Source organism: Cryptotermes secundus, unplaced genomic scaffold, assembly GCF_002891405.2.
Source record: "Cryptotermes secundus unplaced genomic scaffold, Csec_1.0 scaffold318, whole genome shotgun sequence".
Taxonomy (NCBI): Eukaryota; Metazoa; Arthropoda; class Insecta; order Blattodea; family Kalotermitidae; genus Cryptotermes; species Cryptotermes secundus.
The window spans coordinates 3,570,970-3,589,141 of NW_019730108.1; the positions used below are offsets into that span (position 1 = coordinate 3,570,970).

Genomic DNA, 18,172 nt, shown 5'->3' on the forward strand with positions numbered 1-18,172 from the left:
CTAATAAGTTTTATTTTAATATTGAGTCACCCTTCTTAAGGCACAGCACGCCATTTAGTATTACACAGTGCTATGAAAACTGCACATACTAAAAGGATATTTAACGATGCTTTCAGTATGGAAATTATACAGCTTCAATTGAAGGAAGAATGACAATTTATTGGGAATACACAGTGTGTCCAGGTTCTATTAGGACTGTGTTCATTAAAAATACAAGACGTGAATTATTTTCAAAATTTCACTCTTTTTATTCGAAATAGTCTCCTGAATCAATACATAGCTGGAATCGATCGAACATTTTTCGAAAACAGTCACTGTACTCCCTTTGTGGAATCGCATTTAAAACTGCGGTACATTCCCTTTGGATGTCCTGGATGGTGTCGTGACGGTCTCCCTTCATCGCCAACTTACCTTTTGAGAACAATCAGAAATGGAGCCAAATCTGGTGAATACGGAGAATGATCAAGGACTGTGATCCCTTTTCTGGCCAAAAATTGCGCAGGATCTTCAATTTGCATGCGCACTTTCTTTGTGCTCAACCACGCTGCGCTCTGCCGCTTTATGAGAGGCTCATATTGAAAACACCATGTCTCGTCACCAGTAACAATCAATTTTGTAAATTTTGTATCACTTTGGGCCGACCGTAACATGTCTTTGCAGTGCTCCACTCTGGCATGTTTTTCATCGCCTGGCAGCGCGTGCGGTACAAACCGCCCACAGACCTTCCGTTTGCCCAAATCATCCGACAAAATTTGATGCACAGTACTTTTTGGTATTTCCAAAAGCTCCTAGATGAATATTGCAGAAACACTTCTGTCTGATGCAAGGATTTCGGTCACTTTTTTCACATTTTCTTCAGTTCAACTTGTTCTCGGCTTTGATGCACATGGAGCGACTTCAATGTCCTCCCTGCTCTCACGAAATACAGCATACCATCGAAAAATGTTTGAGCGACTCAAACAATCACTACCGTACACACTTTCCATCATTTTGTATGCTTCTCCGGCTGTTTTGCCTAACTTCAAACAAAATTTGATGTTGGTTCTCTGTTCAACCGCCATTTTCCGACGAGCGTCAGAACAGTACTGTTACATTCAAGGTGAGAACACATGATGCAGCGATGCTTGCGGTTTGAAATTACAGACAGCCACAGCTGAAACTTCAAGAATCTTAACGCCACAACTTGCCAACAGATGGCATGGCAGGGAAAAAAAAAAGGGATCCTAACCTATCCTGGACACACCGTGTATTTAGATGAAAGCGGTCCTGACCCAACCGAGGTATTAATCCCGTCATTTCCATTGATAGGCTGAGGATAACCGCAGACACCCTCAGGAGAGTCTGTGTCCCTGCCGAAATTCGAACCGAGCACTTCCCGAATATAAGTAGGGCGTTCTTTCAGGACCAGTCTTTTCGGTGCACGACTACATATTGGAAAAGTAAATTAACAATTTCATGAGAATTAATTTATTTTTATATTACGAGTAAAATAAAACTGATAGATCCATCTCTCATGAAAAAGGAATAAATTGTTGATTTTCATTCAATTTTCTTGCCTTTATACCTTTATGTGCTATAAATTATGTCTGATGAAGGATTTAATTGCAGAAATATAGAACCAGTGTGAACGTAGTTAGAAACAGAAATTCTAATTAGAGGCAATATGATTCCTATAACTTTAATGGCATTAAGGATATGTTTTTTTAAATACTGTTAATGAGATGGCAAAAATATGGAATTTTCTTCTATTGCGATTTATCTTACTTCTCGGACTACAGCTATATTGTTGAATGGCAGTGTGATTGGTGGATAATAAATTAGAAAGGATCTGAAAGGAATCACTGTCACCTTAAAGGACACCTCTTCAAACTGGGACTAAGTGATAGTCCCGCTTGTGAGATGTGTCAAGAAGAAAATGAAACAGCCACACATATCCTGCGTGAATGTGAGGCCTTAGCTTTACGTCACTTGGGTCAATACTTTATGGAATCAAGTGACTATTTTGACGCCCCCACGTACAAAATCCTGCGCTTCGAATGAACTCTAGGTACTACCGCATTTCCCGGACTAACCGAGGAACAGCACGAGATGCCTCAGTCAGGATAACAGGTGACGCGGCCCAGATTAGAACCGAGTGCCTCCCAGATGCAATCACAGAGCTTTTCATATACTCCAGCATGCTTGGTGGTTTGCTTTATTAAGCCCATATTACAAGTACAAAGAATGGAAATGTAATGATTTGTATCCTTCGCTGTTCGTATAGAAGGTATACATGTATATGTAGCCATTAAAGTAACCAATAGTGTAGGGATTATCTCTTTTGGTTCCGTAGACGTTCACCACACCAAACACATTAAAGAATGTATGCATAAGGTAACAAATCTGCCCCGTTCTTTCCCTTTTATTTTTTCTCGATCTCCCTAACCCTCATAGAGAAAGCATAATTGTTGGGCATGACATTCGTGTTGTCTTTACAACTTCTTTTGTAATGTTCTTCCCTTGATAAATATTTAGTGATTTATGTTCCAGTTGCGCTTAGATACTCATGTAGATCCTTCTTAATGCACAATGATCTTTATTGTACGATTTCAAGAAAATTTGGAATGGATCAATACATTTTAGTGAAACTTTCCTGTATGAATCGTGTCGAGGTATTTCATGCGGGGAAACATTCCGAAGCCAAAAGATGTATTTGTCAACACTTCGTTGCGAAAACATTTCAAGTAATATTTATAGCCCTCTATTTTATGCCCTTTAGTTACCTCAAACAGTAACACATCTAATTTTATTTATTTTTATAGTTTTCTTCAGTCCCTCCAAGCAAATGATGGGATAATACTTTAAAATTAGACCTCGATTGCTTCTTTTCACACCTTTTCCAACTCGCTATTCTCTGTTACGCAGTCAATGGACGCTATATGGTCTATATAGTTAACGCAGAGCGGAGTTAAACAAGCCTAACTCGAAAGCCAACTTTAGGGGAAACTGAAAAATTCTTATGTTAAATAATATGAAATTCACCAGATTACTTCACATTTCATTGAAACCTTTTGAAGGTTTCTGGAGTTTGAACAGACGACAGACATAGACGCCCGGCTGCGTTTGTGTCATGTTGTGCCGTGGTATGTCACGGTGTACTCGTATTAATAGGGAATGACATTTCTGAATGACAACACTAAAATAATATACAGTTTTTCCCCAAATTTGTTGGAACTTTGAAGGTTAACGTAGTTTTCCGTCCGTCTAGTGTAATAGGCCTGGCGTGTAAATAGTGTAAATCTGAAATCCAGGCAGGTAAGTTGGCAAGCCTGTAGAGCGGCCTAGGAGCTGCTAGGATGTAATTTATGCCGTTCCTTCTCCAGAAAATTATTTAAGTAGAGAGTCTGAAATCGCGTGTCTGTAAATATGGCCTATCAGTATTTTGAAATACATTCGTTTGTAATGGAAAACAAGACCGGAACGGTCTACTGCAATTTTATATAAGGCACAAGAATTTTCTAGATGCGTTCTTTGCAAATTTGCATGCCTCATGAGCTCTGATGTTACTTTCATGCTTATTTAAATCTTGGAGCAAAACGAAATAATTATTTAGTTTTCATATTACTGAATGTTTAATGTAAATTACTTAGATTTTGTGTAAGATGCGTGCATTTCCGTGAAATAGATTTAACGCCGGTGTTAATTTTCCTTTTGTTTGCCACTTAAACTTCATTCTTTATGAGATAGAATAAGATATTTACATATTTGATAATTAATAATTTATATATACATATATGTAGAATCGCCGGGATAGCGTAATCGGCATAGCGACTGGCTACGGGCTGGATGGCTAGGGGGTCGGAGTTCGAGTCCCGGTGGGGCAAGAATCTTCGCTCCTCCATGTCGTCCAGATCGGCATTGAGGCCCACTCAGCCTCCTATCAAGTGGGTACCGGCGGCTTTTTCTCCTGGGGTACAGCGGTCGGGGCGTGAAGCTGACCATTCACCTCCAACTAGTGCCGAGGTCAAGAAACATTCACTCCCCCATACGTCTTCATGGCATAGTGCGTAAATAGTTAAGCACAGGGAGAACTTTACTTTTTACGTGTAGAATCACATCAACTTTAATTGTGTCTTCAATAAATCTTACTGAATTTATCAAAATCGATTAGTACCGGACCGATATTTATATACGTAAATTCATATTTCCTTCAAAAAGAGAAAGAAAAATCAGAAAAACATGAATATTCAGTTCATTGCGATGTAAATACAAGTAGGCCTGCATTGTGCAAAGATTTATATACGTACAATTTTGGTTAACTGCAGGGTGCTTAGTTATTTCGCTCCGCCCTTTGGTTTAGACCGCTGAAGAGATTGCCATGGAATATGATATCGAGGGAGTTTCAACAAAATATGTCAGAAAATTCCAGTTTGGGTTACAATCGGACAAATAAACAGACACGCGCTTCCTGATGTAACTCTCTAAGTTTTATCGCGGCAACAAATGTCTCGAACGAAAATTATATTTCTGCGAGTATTTATTTACTGATGGAGATGAGTCCTTCTTGAAGATCCGCCAGTTCTGTAGCTACTCAATTTCCCAGCATTTTATGGAACCCGAAGTTTTATTACCGTGTTCACAAGAGCCCCCCACTCGTACCTATCCTGAGTCAGATCAATCCAGTCCATACCATCCCATCCTATCTCTCTAAAATTAATTTTAATATTGTTCACCAACCTACGCCTTGGTCTTCCCAGTGGTCTCTTTCTTTCTGGCTTTCCCACCAATATCCTATATGCATTCGTCTTCTGCCTCTTTCATGTTACATGCCCTGTCGATCTCATCTTCCTTGACTTGATCATTCTAATTATACTTGGCGAAAATTACAAGTTATGAAGCTCCTCATTATGCAGCTTTCTCCGACCTCCCATCACTTATTCTCTCTTCAATCCAAATATTCTCCTCAATACCCTGTTCTCAAACACCCTCTGTCTGTGTTCCACCCATACAGAACCACAGGAAAAATTATAGTTTCGTATATTTCAATTTTAATATTTTTGGACAGCAGACGAGAAAAAAGAAACGGTTCTGGACTGAAAGGTAGCAAGCATTACCCGAGTTCAATCTCCTCTTAATTTCCTCCTGAATCAGGTTTTGATTTGCTATCGTCGTTCCCAAATATCTGAACTGTGCCACATTTTCCAAACATCTTAGCGCCAATTAAAATATCTGATTTTGCCCTGCGTTTTTGTGACGAGACAGCAACATTATACTTAGTTTTATCTGTGTTTGCTTCTGGACGAACCTCCTTACTAGCGCCAATTAAAATATCTGTGTTTTTTATGACACGTTATCACCCAATAGATTCATATAAGCGTAGGCCAGAAGCTGATGTGTCCCATTTAATTTCAGTCCCACCTGGATTCCCTGGACCTTCCTAATGGCATATTCTAAGGCAAAGTTGAAAAGGAATGTCGATAGAACATCTCCTTGTTTGAAACTATTCTGGATAGGAAATTTATCAGACGAATGTTTGCCTATATGGATTTTACTATACATTTCGTTTGAACACATTTTAATCGGCGTAACTATTCGTAGTTTCATGGGCATCCCAAACTCTATCAGATATTGTACAATACTTCTCTCCTAACTGAATCATAGGCTTTCTTTGAAGTCTACAAATAGATGATGTGCTGTCTCATTGTACTCCCATTTTTTCTCCAAAAAATTAAATATGTGTTTCATGTCCAAGGTATTTTTTCGAGAGAATTAAACAAAAACAACTACATGCAGACATTCCCGAACTTGTATTCAACAATAAACAGTTGTCTCCCGAACACGCCAGCAGATTACCGTCGTCTCCTATTTTCGACAATAAAGTAAAATCTTCCACCTGAATTTTTAGGCCTGCATGTATATATGTGTGTATGTATTGTCACGTTCTGTATGTGTGACTATGGGCTGGGTACGGATTAGTGAATGAATTTATTGACCACTTACACACATCACTCGGAACTACAAGTAATTACAGCGCTGCGCTATCGCCACACTTTACACATCACCACAGCCCATGCTAATCCTTTTTCCAGTCTGCTGTGTCTTCATCAGCCGTTCCCTAGCAACAGATTCTAACAGTGGATATTCTTCAGCTTCACGCGCTTAGGATCTGTCTTGACAACCTTTCACGTAGAATTCAGCTCTCAGTCGACAACTGACAACCGATAATTGGCATCTGCCATCTGACAACTAACTGGGTTAGAGCGAGAGTCAGTCGCAGTTACTTTACGTCTGACGGTTTTACTGCCAAACAGTTCGTCTTGGCGTCAGGCCCCTTGAGGCCCACGACCAGAGATTCTTTCTCCTAACTGAACTCTTGCGGTGATAGTCCTTATATAACATCCTCTCTGACGAGAAGATGGGTTTGGCTCAAAGTCAAAGTCACATTGCGACTGACGGTCAGTCAGTCTCTCTGTCTTGGTGTCGAGCCTCGGCTGGGGCTCATGACCAGATGTTACTTTTTAAATGAAAGTTACTATCCTGTCCATGTGGGGCGCCCTCTCTGACAAGATGTCGGGTCTGTCATTTGTCAGTCATAGTTGATAGTATTAGTCCATTGTCACTACGTACACTTATTTACAATTGAGTCTTAATATCTAGTATGTACAGTATATACAGGGCCTCTGTCAGTCCAGGCTCAGTACAGCAGACTACGTCCTATTTTTAGAAGTATTCGCTACCACGGCAGTCTAAGTCACTTGAACGGTCGTGTGCCTGACGTCGCCAAGGTTAAGCCTCTTGTACTTTCTGTGTCGGGCTTTGCCTTGTCCGGTGTGCGAACATTCTCATTATCATGATTTTATATGACTTCTGCTTCTTTCCTGCATAATTTTGTTATATAGTCATATACGCACGGGATTCTGAATGCCATGTGCAAATCGCGGACCGGTGTGTGCCTCGGAAAATTGCCAGTGGTGCGGAGAGCCTTGTTTTGCAGGCGCTGCAGTTTCACTAGATTGGGTTTGTCTCTTATGAATTGTCTTCCTTATAACCACTTTGCACGGACCGAACAGAAAACACCGTACCTAACAGTAAATGTATTGTTGTATCCGTACTCTTTTCTGCGGGAACGCGTTTACCGATGTGTTACCTTGAAACGGGTTGCATAACACCGTTGTTTAGTTCTCTATTGCATGGCAACGGCTGTACTGAACCATATATTAAACGTTGTATAAATATTTAATCTTTTTTAGCGCTAATAATAATAGTGAACTTAAACCTTAATTATTATGCAACCTTGTTTACATCCAATTTTCCGTCAATAATGCAACTATTTATTTCTTCATTCACGTTTCCTGTCGTTATTAACATATGTTTCGACCCTAAACGGCCATCCTCAGGTGCCCCATTATACCAAACCTGCTACACTCCACTGAGTATTGTCCATTCCAGACACGCGTAACTGAATATTTCGTAAATAAAATATTACATTTACACTCAACTGTTGTGCGTTAAATCATGTATGTTACAGTTTATTTCATTTAAAATCAGTTAAAAATCATTAAAATTTCTAATTATATAAAACTCCAAATTCCACTTCATAAGGGGCGTGGTCAAATTGTCTAAGGAATACACCATTCTTCGGTTGTTTACTTCGCAGCGGCTCACCCTCTCCTTATGCAAGCCCGTTGTTATGATTTGTCTGCAATTTGACCCCTTGCTTGTCCGTTGTTCTCACAAGCCGCCTATGGCGCTGTCTTCGCGTGTGCGGACATTTTAATTAAGAAATGTTCAGTTAGGCGCGTTTGGAGTGGACAATACTCAGCACAGTGTAGCAGGTTTGGCAGAATGGGACACCTGAGGATGGTCGCTTGGGGCCGAAACATGTTGTGTTTATAGCGAAGCAAATGTGAATGAAGAAATAAATAAGTTGCATTATTGACGGAAAATTGTATGTAAAGAAGGTTAAATATAGTAATGCAACAGGATACTTAAGTACATGATTCCTTGATTACTAATTGTTTATTCTCTTTACATTACCTTTCTAATTCTTTCAATATATTGTCACATGTAGGCTTTTATCCGTGACTTATAAGACGGATTCTGGATTGGCTGAATGGATTTATTGACACCTCATTCACACAACTCGGGACTACAGGCAATTAACGACGCTATCGCTGATCTATACATTTCGCAGTTCACCGTTACTCACGCTGTAGGATTCTCAGTATTCACTAGTCGTATTCTAACAATGGCTTTATAAGCGTCTCACTGTAAATTCAAAAGACACGTGGAATTTTCTTTTCACAGTCTAATTCCTTTCTTGCCCTTATTCTGCAGCTGCCAATTCCGAAGACTCGACTCAATTCAATTCCTCTGCTCCCAAGCTCATATCCCGGCAGGCTGGCATCCCCGAACTCGACTCTTCACGCTCGACTACTCTTCTATACTGCAGAACACTTTCTTATAACCACTTTGCATGGACCACACAGAAACACAGCCTCTACTGTTAAGCAAACGTGTTTACTGATCCGTTGCCTAGCAATAGACGTCATATTGTTGCACGCGATTCCTTGAACGGGAATGTGTTTACCGAGTGTTATCTAGCAATTAGTATACACGTCACAATATAAAGATAGAAGATATCGGATGTCAGTCACAGTTTATATTAAGATGAAAGTCCACTTATGGACTTATGCAAAGTAAGAAGATTTTGTAATACGTTAATATGGCTGAAAATCTAAATGACTGAATTAAAAAAATTTGATTAACGATTTATGATATGCATGAAGATGTTTTTATTGCCTTGTGCAAAGTAGGGGTTGTCACTGGCCAATGGAGCTGGAAATGAAGAGGAGGAACTGATGTTTTTCATATAAAATTTCTTCAAAATCTTAATAACGGTTTATTATATACGTCGACAATTTCTTGGTTTAAGCATTTACACAAAGTTACAGACGGACGGACAGACACGTCAAAAAAGCGGATTCTAAAGTGTTGTGACTAGGGTGTATAATACAGAATTACTGTTATTTATTTATTTATTTTTTACTTTTTCCCTCATCCAGTATTCTAGANCAGTCACAGTTTATATTAAGATGAAAGTCCACTTATGGACTTACGCAAAGTAAGAAGATTTTATAATACGTTAATATGGCTGAAAATCTAAATGACTGAATTAAAAAAAATTTGATTAACGATTTATGATATGCATGAAGATGTTTTTATTGCCTTGTGCAAAGTAGGGGTTGTCACTGGCCAATGGAGCTGGAAATGAAGAGGAGGAACTGATGTTTTTCATATAAAATTTCTTCAAAATCTTAATAACGGTTTATTATATACGTCGACAATTTCTTGGTTTAAGCATTTACACAAAGTTACAGACGGACGGACAGACACGTCAAAAAAGCGGATTCTAAAGTGTTGTGACTAGGGTGTATAATACAGAATTACTGTTATTTATTTATTTATTTTTTACTTTTTCCCTCATCCAGTATTCTAGAGAGTAAGAACAGGACGTTTTGGAAACTGGATCTGTTTCCGTCCTCAGGCGAGGGGAAGACACCTACTCAGTTTAGGGATTGAGATTAACTCTTTCTAAGGGACCCAAGTGAGTAACCTTCCTCCTCACCTGCGGACGGAAACAGATGCAGTTTCGGAAACGTCGTGTTTTCTATTTTCGAGAATACCGGACGAAGGGAAAAGTCCAGATCCCAGTAATTCTATGTACAACCAAAAGCGTCTCTTACTTTGCAAAAGACGCGCGATAGTGTTCCCAATAAATGGCTGCACACCTCAACGCGCTTTGTCACATGTTCTCTATAATCTACTCTACCTTGATCCTCTTCTGAGAAAATTAATAAAAGTAACCTACTACTGAAGGGATTTTGACTTCTGGGGTTGCACATAAAGGTTTTGGGTGAATTTAATTTCCTTTGGCATCCGTGAAATAACCCCCTGCTCCACTTAGATGAAGTCAAGCCAAATTCTATCAATTTGCTTAGATCTCATCAACTTTCAACCAAAACTCATCGGTGAATGTTCCGAATGTTTACAAAAATATAAAGAAAAATAATTTGTGACTTTGTGTAGTGTGATTAACTTTCCAACAATGGATTTACATCAAAGCCACTGAGGCGTGGAGAATAGCAAAGAACATAATTCGAAAATATATTCCCAGTCTAAATCATCTCGCCATGAGCCGACGGACCCGTCATTTACAAAATGAATCACTGCACTGGCATTTTCCCAGGGTCTATGTGATGTGCCATATGGAAAATATCAAACCGTTTGATTTTGGGGTCTTGAGAGCCTCCTTCATTTTGTGTTTCTGCGCATCTTCAGATATTAAACAAAACGAGTTTTATTAGCAATAACGGTCTGGTTCTCTGACTGCATGAGTAACGGTCTATTTTATTTCTCGGCTTTCCTTAGAAAAGGATGTCGTTAATCGTTGATTTCTTTTAGACTTAGCCCAGTAAACGCCCTCCTCTGGCGGTATTGTTATTTTCGGGCGCCGTGGCGTTGTTACCCGCCATCATTTCATTGGTCTCGAGCCAACAGTTTGGGCCAACGTCGTCACCATGACGTAAGAGCAGCAACATTCCTCGCTTTCCTGTTATGAGTGAACTGAAGCATGTATGGAGATTTACCTGTCCGTCCGCGTGTTTCAACTCCAACACCACTGGCCTGGTTTTAATGAAATTTGATTCTTTAGCTATTTTACAATGCTATGAGTATCTGTATTATGTACCGAATGAATTGCATGATGATCGGTGAATAATGAATTGAAAGGACTTATAAGAAATCGGTAATGGTCTAATTGATATACTTTCGCCATTGTTGGACCGATGAAAATAACGCAAACCCTCAGTTAGGATTTCTGATGTCGAAGATGAGATTCAAACCGCACCTCTAGAATAAAAGTTTAGAGCGTTACTGCTAAATCAACCTGCTCCGTTTTAAATTTCATTTTAGATATCCTTGCAGAAGAAGAAATCTAGAGCCATGTTGATTTTCATAAAGTTACATAGACGTATCTCTCTATATAATAAAACCTTTGTTATGCTCCGTGAGGTTATGAGAACTCGCCGACAGAATGACGCACGCACTAGTCACAGGTAGCACTACTTCTGCAGATATATGAATCTGCCAGCGGCAGTCACTCTGCCGCCACCTGTCGTCATCTTCCTCAGAAAGGTTCATTTGAAACTCCTCGGTCTACTTTATATCCCCCCCACAAGGATCTGATGTTATGACTGAATTATGAGTACGCGAAATAGAATCCTTTGTATTTTCACGAGGAAGTAAATGTGTTTCAGAAACACATTGTCACGTAGGGTTTGAGATTCTGACGGCGGTGTTTATGAAGATTTCTATATCCTGCCATATAACATCGTGTAGTCCATTGAAAGCCAACCGGTGTGTCGGAAGAACATGTCGCCTTCAAGTTCAGGGTTTAAGGGTAAGGTAACAAGAAACCGTCATAGAGCAGACAGCAAGAAACCCCTCACTTGGCTTACTCTTCAACCCTGAAGTTGTAAGCTGCATATTCCTTCTAAACGTGGTTCATTTTCAACGAATACATGCGGCTATATCCCACAAGATACTTCCCTTCAAACATTAAGTCAACTGAAAAAAAAATGTTTCGTGTAAAAGTTAGTTACCTAATTAAAATTAAACTACCCTAAGAATTTGGAACAAATTAGATGTTATAAATCCATGACAAAGACTCGTATGGCCATTTCGAGTTTCATGAAGGTCTGCATCATAAGAGTACAGGTCTAAATTTGTAAGAAATTAAATATAGGTTAACGTGTATTACGTCAATTCGGAAAAGGAATTTTAAGTGAAATTTGTTAGAGGAACAAGTTTCAAGGAACAAATATGGAAGCCTTGTGCATCCGGCAGTGATTGAATCCTTCCAATCATTATTTTATTTCAGCAAATCAAGTTGTTCTCGTATTTTAGCAGAAAATGTAAGCACAGTCACAATGGGCGCTACAGCACGGGAGAACCAAACGGCCTCCAGGGGCTGCACGTGTTATAAACCCTTTCCGTGTCTGAAATGTAAATTTATCTCTGCTTATTGTGTTATTCCCCAGGCTCTCCAGGTAAATGCTGGGACAGCACCTCAGTTAGACCATGAGCAGTTTTCTCCAAATCCTTTTCACTTCATGGCTCATCCTATAGTCTGCATACTGACAATGTCGCAGTGTGAACCCCCAGCAGTTCTGTTGATATTCTCTTCCAAATGTAACCATTAATTGGCAACCATCTAAACATGTTATCCTAGAAAAAATAAAACACTCCGAAAAATGACGACACCAGCGTCAGACTCCGTTACAGTGTCGGAAAATGTCTAATTGTTAGCTGTGAGCAAATTCTGAGAAAATAACTCTTCTCCTGGCGGGGCATTATAATAGCATTCTCTGTTTGGACAGATCGAGGGTCCTCAGATTCTCTACATGAAATGTATAACGCACAGAACACCAAGTAGTGGGACCCAAAGGTTCTGACTTCATGGTGCAGAGTGCTTCAAATGCTAGTAGTCGGGCAGCTACTCAAGAAACCCCCCGCCTTTTATGAAACTCGTATGTTTATTATAGTAGATACTAAAGGGTTCTGTCGATTACGCATAACAATCAGAATTACTGTTTTTTTGGATTTTGTCTTTCGTCCGGTATTCTAAGAACTAGAGAACACAGCGTTTCGGAAACTGGTTCTGTTTCCGTCCTCAGGTAAAATTGGAGACACCTACTCTACTGGGTCCTTTAGAAACAGCTAACCTCAATAATAGGTCCAGTGATTTCCGACAAAATTATATATTTATTTTCAGAATCCCAGTACCGAAACCTAAATAATTAAATTTACCTATGATTCTGCCAGTCTTATCCGCCGCGGTATCTATGAAATAGTCCACGGTCTCCTCCGTCCAAAAGTTGTCCTGTTCATTAATTATCTGTTTCTCCATGGCATTTGTTGCATAACTCTGAAGTTCAGAAATCATGACTGAAGTACTTAATATTCAATTTGTAACTAATGGTATCATATCGTCTCCTTTCTTGTCTTCTTAGTGGCCACTTTCTCACCAATAAGTTGTAATCATGTTGTACGTCTTCTATCCAAGCTGAACAAAATGGGGCCAATTACAATGGTTCCTGAATGGCGCCCCAGGTACCTGAGAACACTATATTTGGGAAATGTTTGATCCCTTTTAACCAGAAGTCCAAATAAATAATATTTAATATTGCAGTTCCTACCCCATAGAAAGTACAATGCACCTCCAATACAAAGTACACCCCATTAAAGCTGTTTACGGAAATACTAATTGATATTTTGTTTGCGAGAATCATGCAGTAAACATAAACTTACTTACTCATGGAACTGAGCCCTTCTGGAGGAGCCGCCAATTCTGCAGCTACTAAAGAATTTCCCAGAATTTTATGTAACCCGAAGGTTCATTATCGTGTTCACAAGAGCCCTCCACTGGGCCATATCCCAAGCCAGATCAATCCAATTCATACCATCCAATCCTATTCCTCTAAGATCCATTTTAATATTGTTCACCCACCAATGCCTTGGCATTCCTTCTGGTTTTCCAACCAATATCCTATATGCATTCCTCGTCTCCCCCATTCTTACTACATGTCCTGCCCACCTCATTCTCTTTGGCTTCGTCATTCTAATTATACTTGAAGAAGAGTACAAGGTATGAAGCTCCTCATTATGCAGTTTTATCCAACCTTCCATGACTTCATCCCTCTTCGGTCCAAATATTCTCCTCAGAACCCTGTTCTCAGACACCCTCAGTCTATGTTCCTCCCTTAATATCAGAGACCAAGTTTGACACACATACAGAACCATACGTAAAATCATAGTTTTGTATATTATAATTTTAATGTTTTTGGACAGCAGACGAGAATACAAAAGCTTCTGGACTGAATTGTAGCAAGCATTACCCGAAATCTATCTCTTCTTAATTTCCTCCTGGATCAGGTTTTGATTTGTTATCGATGTTCCCAAATATCTGAACTGTATATGAGACAAATTTCGTCTTAAGTGCAACAATTTAATTGTAGAACTACAATTAAATTGTTCTACAATTAAATTGTTGCGCTTAAGACGAGTTTGTCTCATATATTGTGTGAGTGTAACAGGATGCTTAAATATAATATCTGAACTGTGTCACGTTTTCCAAACATCTGTTTCCTATTGCCATATCACGATTTTGCCCTGCATTTTTGGTGACGAGACAGCAACATATACTTAGTTTTCTCTGTGTTTACTTCTAAACCAACCTCCTTACTTGCATCAATTAAAATATGTGTGTTTTTCTTTATGGTATTTGCATTATCACCCAGTAGATTCACATCATCGGCATAGACCAACAGCTGATGTGTCCCATTTAATTTCAGGCCCACCTGGCTTCCCTGGACCTTCCTAATTGCATATTCTAAGTCAAAGTTGAAAAGGAGTGGCGACAAAGCATCTCCTTCTTTTAGACCATTCTGGATAGAAAATTTATCAGACAGATGTTTACCTACACGAACTTTACTATACGTTTCGTTTAAACACATTTTAATCAACCTAACTAGTTTCATGGGTATCCCAAACTCTATCAGAATATTGTACAATACTTTCCTCCTAACTGAATCGTAGGCTTTCTTGAAGTCTATGAATAGCTGATGTACTGTCTCATCGTACTCCCATTTTTTCTATGCAAAAGATCTGATCTGTAGTTGATCTGTTACGTCGAAATCCACACTGATGATCCCCAATAATATCATCTATATATGGACTTAGCCTTGAAAGAAGAATATTGGACAAAATTTTATATGAAGTTGATAGCAGTGATATCCCTCGATAATTGCTACAGTCAGTTTTATCACCCTTCTTGTGAACTGGTACAATAAGAGACTCCTTCCACTAAGCAGGCAATTTTTCCTTATGCCAAATAGAAGTAATTAGATTGTGGATCTCAGAACGTAATATTTCGTCTCCTGCATGAATAAGTTCTGCCGGAATTTGATCACTACCTGGCGATTTATACCGTTTCAATTTTGCAATAGCAATTTCAACCTCAAAAGGGCTAAGATCAGATACTAACGGCTCAGCTGTGTGGATTTCTGTCTGCCTAACATCAATGGCCCTATGTACATTCAATAAATGAGAGAAGTACTCGTAGTTCCTCCACCTATTCAAAATGTTGTGGGAATCTGCAAGCAGATCACCGTTCTCATCCTTCACTAAGTTACTGCTAGGCTGGTAACCCCTCTTAAAGCCATTTATTCCTCTATACAGGTCTCTAATGTTCTTGCTCTAACTGTTCATTGCAAGCTCATCAATTATGTCTTTCAGATATTGCCTCTTTTTGTTCCTGAAATGGCTGCTGGTTTCACGTCTTATATTGTTCAATTTATCCCCATTTAACTCGCTTGGATCTTGTAACCGTTGCAATTTGGCCTGTTTTCTTTGATCTAATAATTTTGAGCGTCCTTCATCGAACCATGGCTTATGCTTCTTCGATTCATAATAACCTAGACTCTCTTTGGCAGACATTTTTATATTCCCTCTAATAGTTTCCCAAGTTTTATTAACATCCACCCCAGTGTCCAAGTTTTCCAAAGCCGCAAACCTATTTGAGATTTCAACACGATACTGCTCTTTACCCTCTACCTCATTTAATTTTTTGAGATTGAACCTCTTCATGTGAACTCTATGTGTTGTTTGCTTGCTCACTGCCAGTCTTTCCCTAAACTTTGCCACCACCAGGTAGTGGTCAGTATCACAATCTGCTGCCCTGAATGATCGGACATCAAGTATACTTGAGTGCCGTCTCCTATCTATCAAATTATGGTCAATTTGATTGTGTATATTCCCATTAGGAGATGTCCAAGTAAATTTGTGGATGTTGCGATGCGGGAACATTGTACTTTTGACAGTAAGATTTTTTTATGTGGCAAAGTTTACTACTCTAACTCCATTATCATTACTAATTTCATGCAAACTCTCATTCCCAATTGTTGGTTTGAAAATGTCTTCCCTCCCTACTTTGGCATTGAAATCTCCTAACAAATTTTTCATAGGGTACTTCAGGAATTTATCAAATACATGTTCTAGTTCTTCATAGAACCTGTCCTTTATGTCATCAATTTTATCTTCTGTTGGGGCGTGAACATTCATAACAATAATGTCATACCAGCGACCTTTTAGTATTATATATGATATCCTATCACTAACGAACTCTACCTTCTTAACTGCTGATACGATTCTCTTATGTACGAAAAAACCTGTACCTAATTCATGATTTTCATTCCCCTTTCCATAGAAAAATGTATAGTCTCCTGCTGGTGCAATGCCACCTCCATCCCATCTGACCTCCTGTACTCCTGCTAAATCTAACTTATATTTTAAGATTTCTTCTGCACTGCCGTCAGCGAACCTGCCCTCTATATACTTCTATAAATACACTCGGAAAAATGCAGGGCTCTCTAATTTTTAAACAAGAAATTACACAATGTAACCACTGTAGCCATCGCCGGTAGTGATCTTCGGGTTATGGGATTATCTGTGATGGCATGATGGTAGGTTGGATGTCTGGGTGGGTAGGCAGGGAATTTAAAAGTTTTATTGGCTTGGAATTATTACAGTTGCTGTTCAGGTAGGATCTATAAATTTATAATAATTGTTACTCTGGGCGCCAATATCGTTCGTGATTGTGAAATCCTATGAAATTTCTTGGATGCCGCCCCCATGGGTGAAATTTGATGGTTGGACTAGTTCAGTTTTTAGCAGAAAGTTTGATTCCGGGTACAGCATTCACACAGTCAAAAGCAGTAAAGGTAAAGTTGTCCCTGTGCTTAATAAATTAAGCACTACGCCATGAACACTTATAGGGTAGCGGACGTGTAGGTCTTTCTTTCCCTTGGCTCTACAGCTCCAGTGGGCCTAGGCCTACCTCCATGAACTTCTCCGTTCACTTCGGTTTTTCTAGATCTTACACATTCGGTAGGACTCCTTGGGCGGGTGATCAGCTGGTCGCAAGGCTTCTACCTGCACACAAACACAGAAAAATGCACACACACAAACTAAACATCCATGCCCTGAGTGGGATTCGAACTCACGATCCCGGTTTCCAAGCGAGCGAAGACAGTGCATGCCTTAGACCGCTCGGCTACCGTGACCGACGGACGTGTAGGTCACCTGAACTAAATATGTGTTTCCACATACTTGAATCGCTGAGGACCACATGTATATTTGTTCACCTAGGCGTAAACACTTCCTATAATTTCTGAACTTGTTTATGTTTAACTAATTTATGACAAAGGACGACTGCTGCAACTTTTATGCTGAGTTGGTTGTTTTGAAAATTTATATTTAGAATTTATTATCCGAACAGTGCTGTGCCACGTCCCTACTCAGTCACTGAAAGTTGCAACGTTTCCAAGCAAAGCGTCTTTACAAAAGGCGTACTTTCCTCAACTTCACAAGATTGGACGAAAAATGTTCCGCTGTTAATTCTGATAGGCTAATTTGAACAACCATCTATCTATCTATCTATCAGTCAAGGAAGATGAGGTTGGCAGGGTATGTAGCACGAATGGGAGAGAAGATGAATGCATATAAGATATTGGTGTGAAAACCAGTTGGAAGGAGACCACCGGGAAAACCAAGGCGTAGGTGGGTGGACAGTATTAAAATGGATCATAGATAATATGAGGTGGTAGGGATTGGATTGATGTGGCTCAGGATAGGGACCAGTGGAGAGGGTTCTTGAGAACACGGTAATAAACCTTCAGGTTCAATAAAATGCTGGGAAGCTCTTGAGTAGCTGCACAATTGGTGGCTTCTCAAAACGGGGTCATCTCCATGAGTGAGTGATCTATCTATCTATGGCTCTACAGCCCTTTTTTTGACCTTGGACGCTTTTTCAGTTTTTTAATCCTATACACAGTCTGTAGGACTCCTTTCACGGGGGATCAACCAGTCGCAGGGCCGCTACCTACACACAGAATAAACGCACACAGACATCTCTGCCTTGAATGGGATTCGATCCCACGATCCAAACGTTCGAGCGAGAGAAGACAATTCATGCTTTAGACCGCTCGGCCACTGTGATCGGGGATTTGAACAACTGGGAGGGCACAAAATCCTCGATTCTTCCAATTGGCAACAGAAGCGCGACACTGTTCCC

At 39.7% G+C, this 18,172-nt stretch overlaps 1 protein-coding gene across 6 annotated transcripts in view; it reads left to right on the forward strand.

The window, feature by feature from the left end:
- The window catches only part of LOC111866069 (probable G-protein coupled receptor 139), a 65,228-nt gene that overhangs the window by 538 nt on the left and 46,518 nt on the right, over positions 1–18,172 (forward strand). The gene's annotated exons all lie outside the window — the stretch shown is intronic.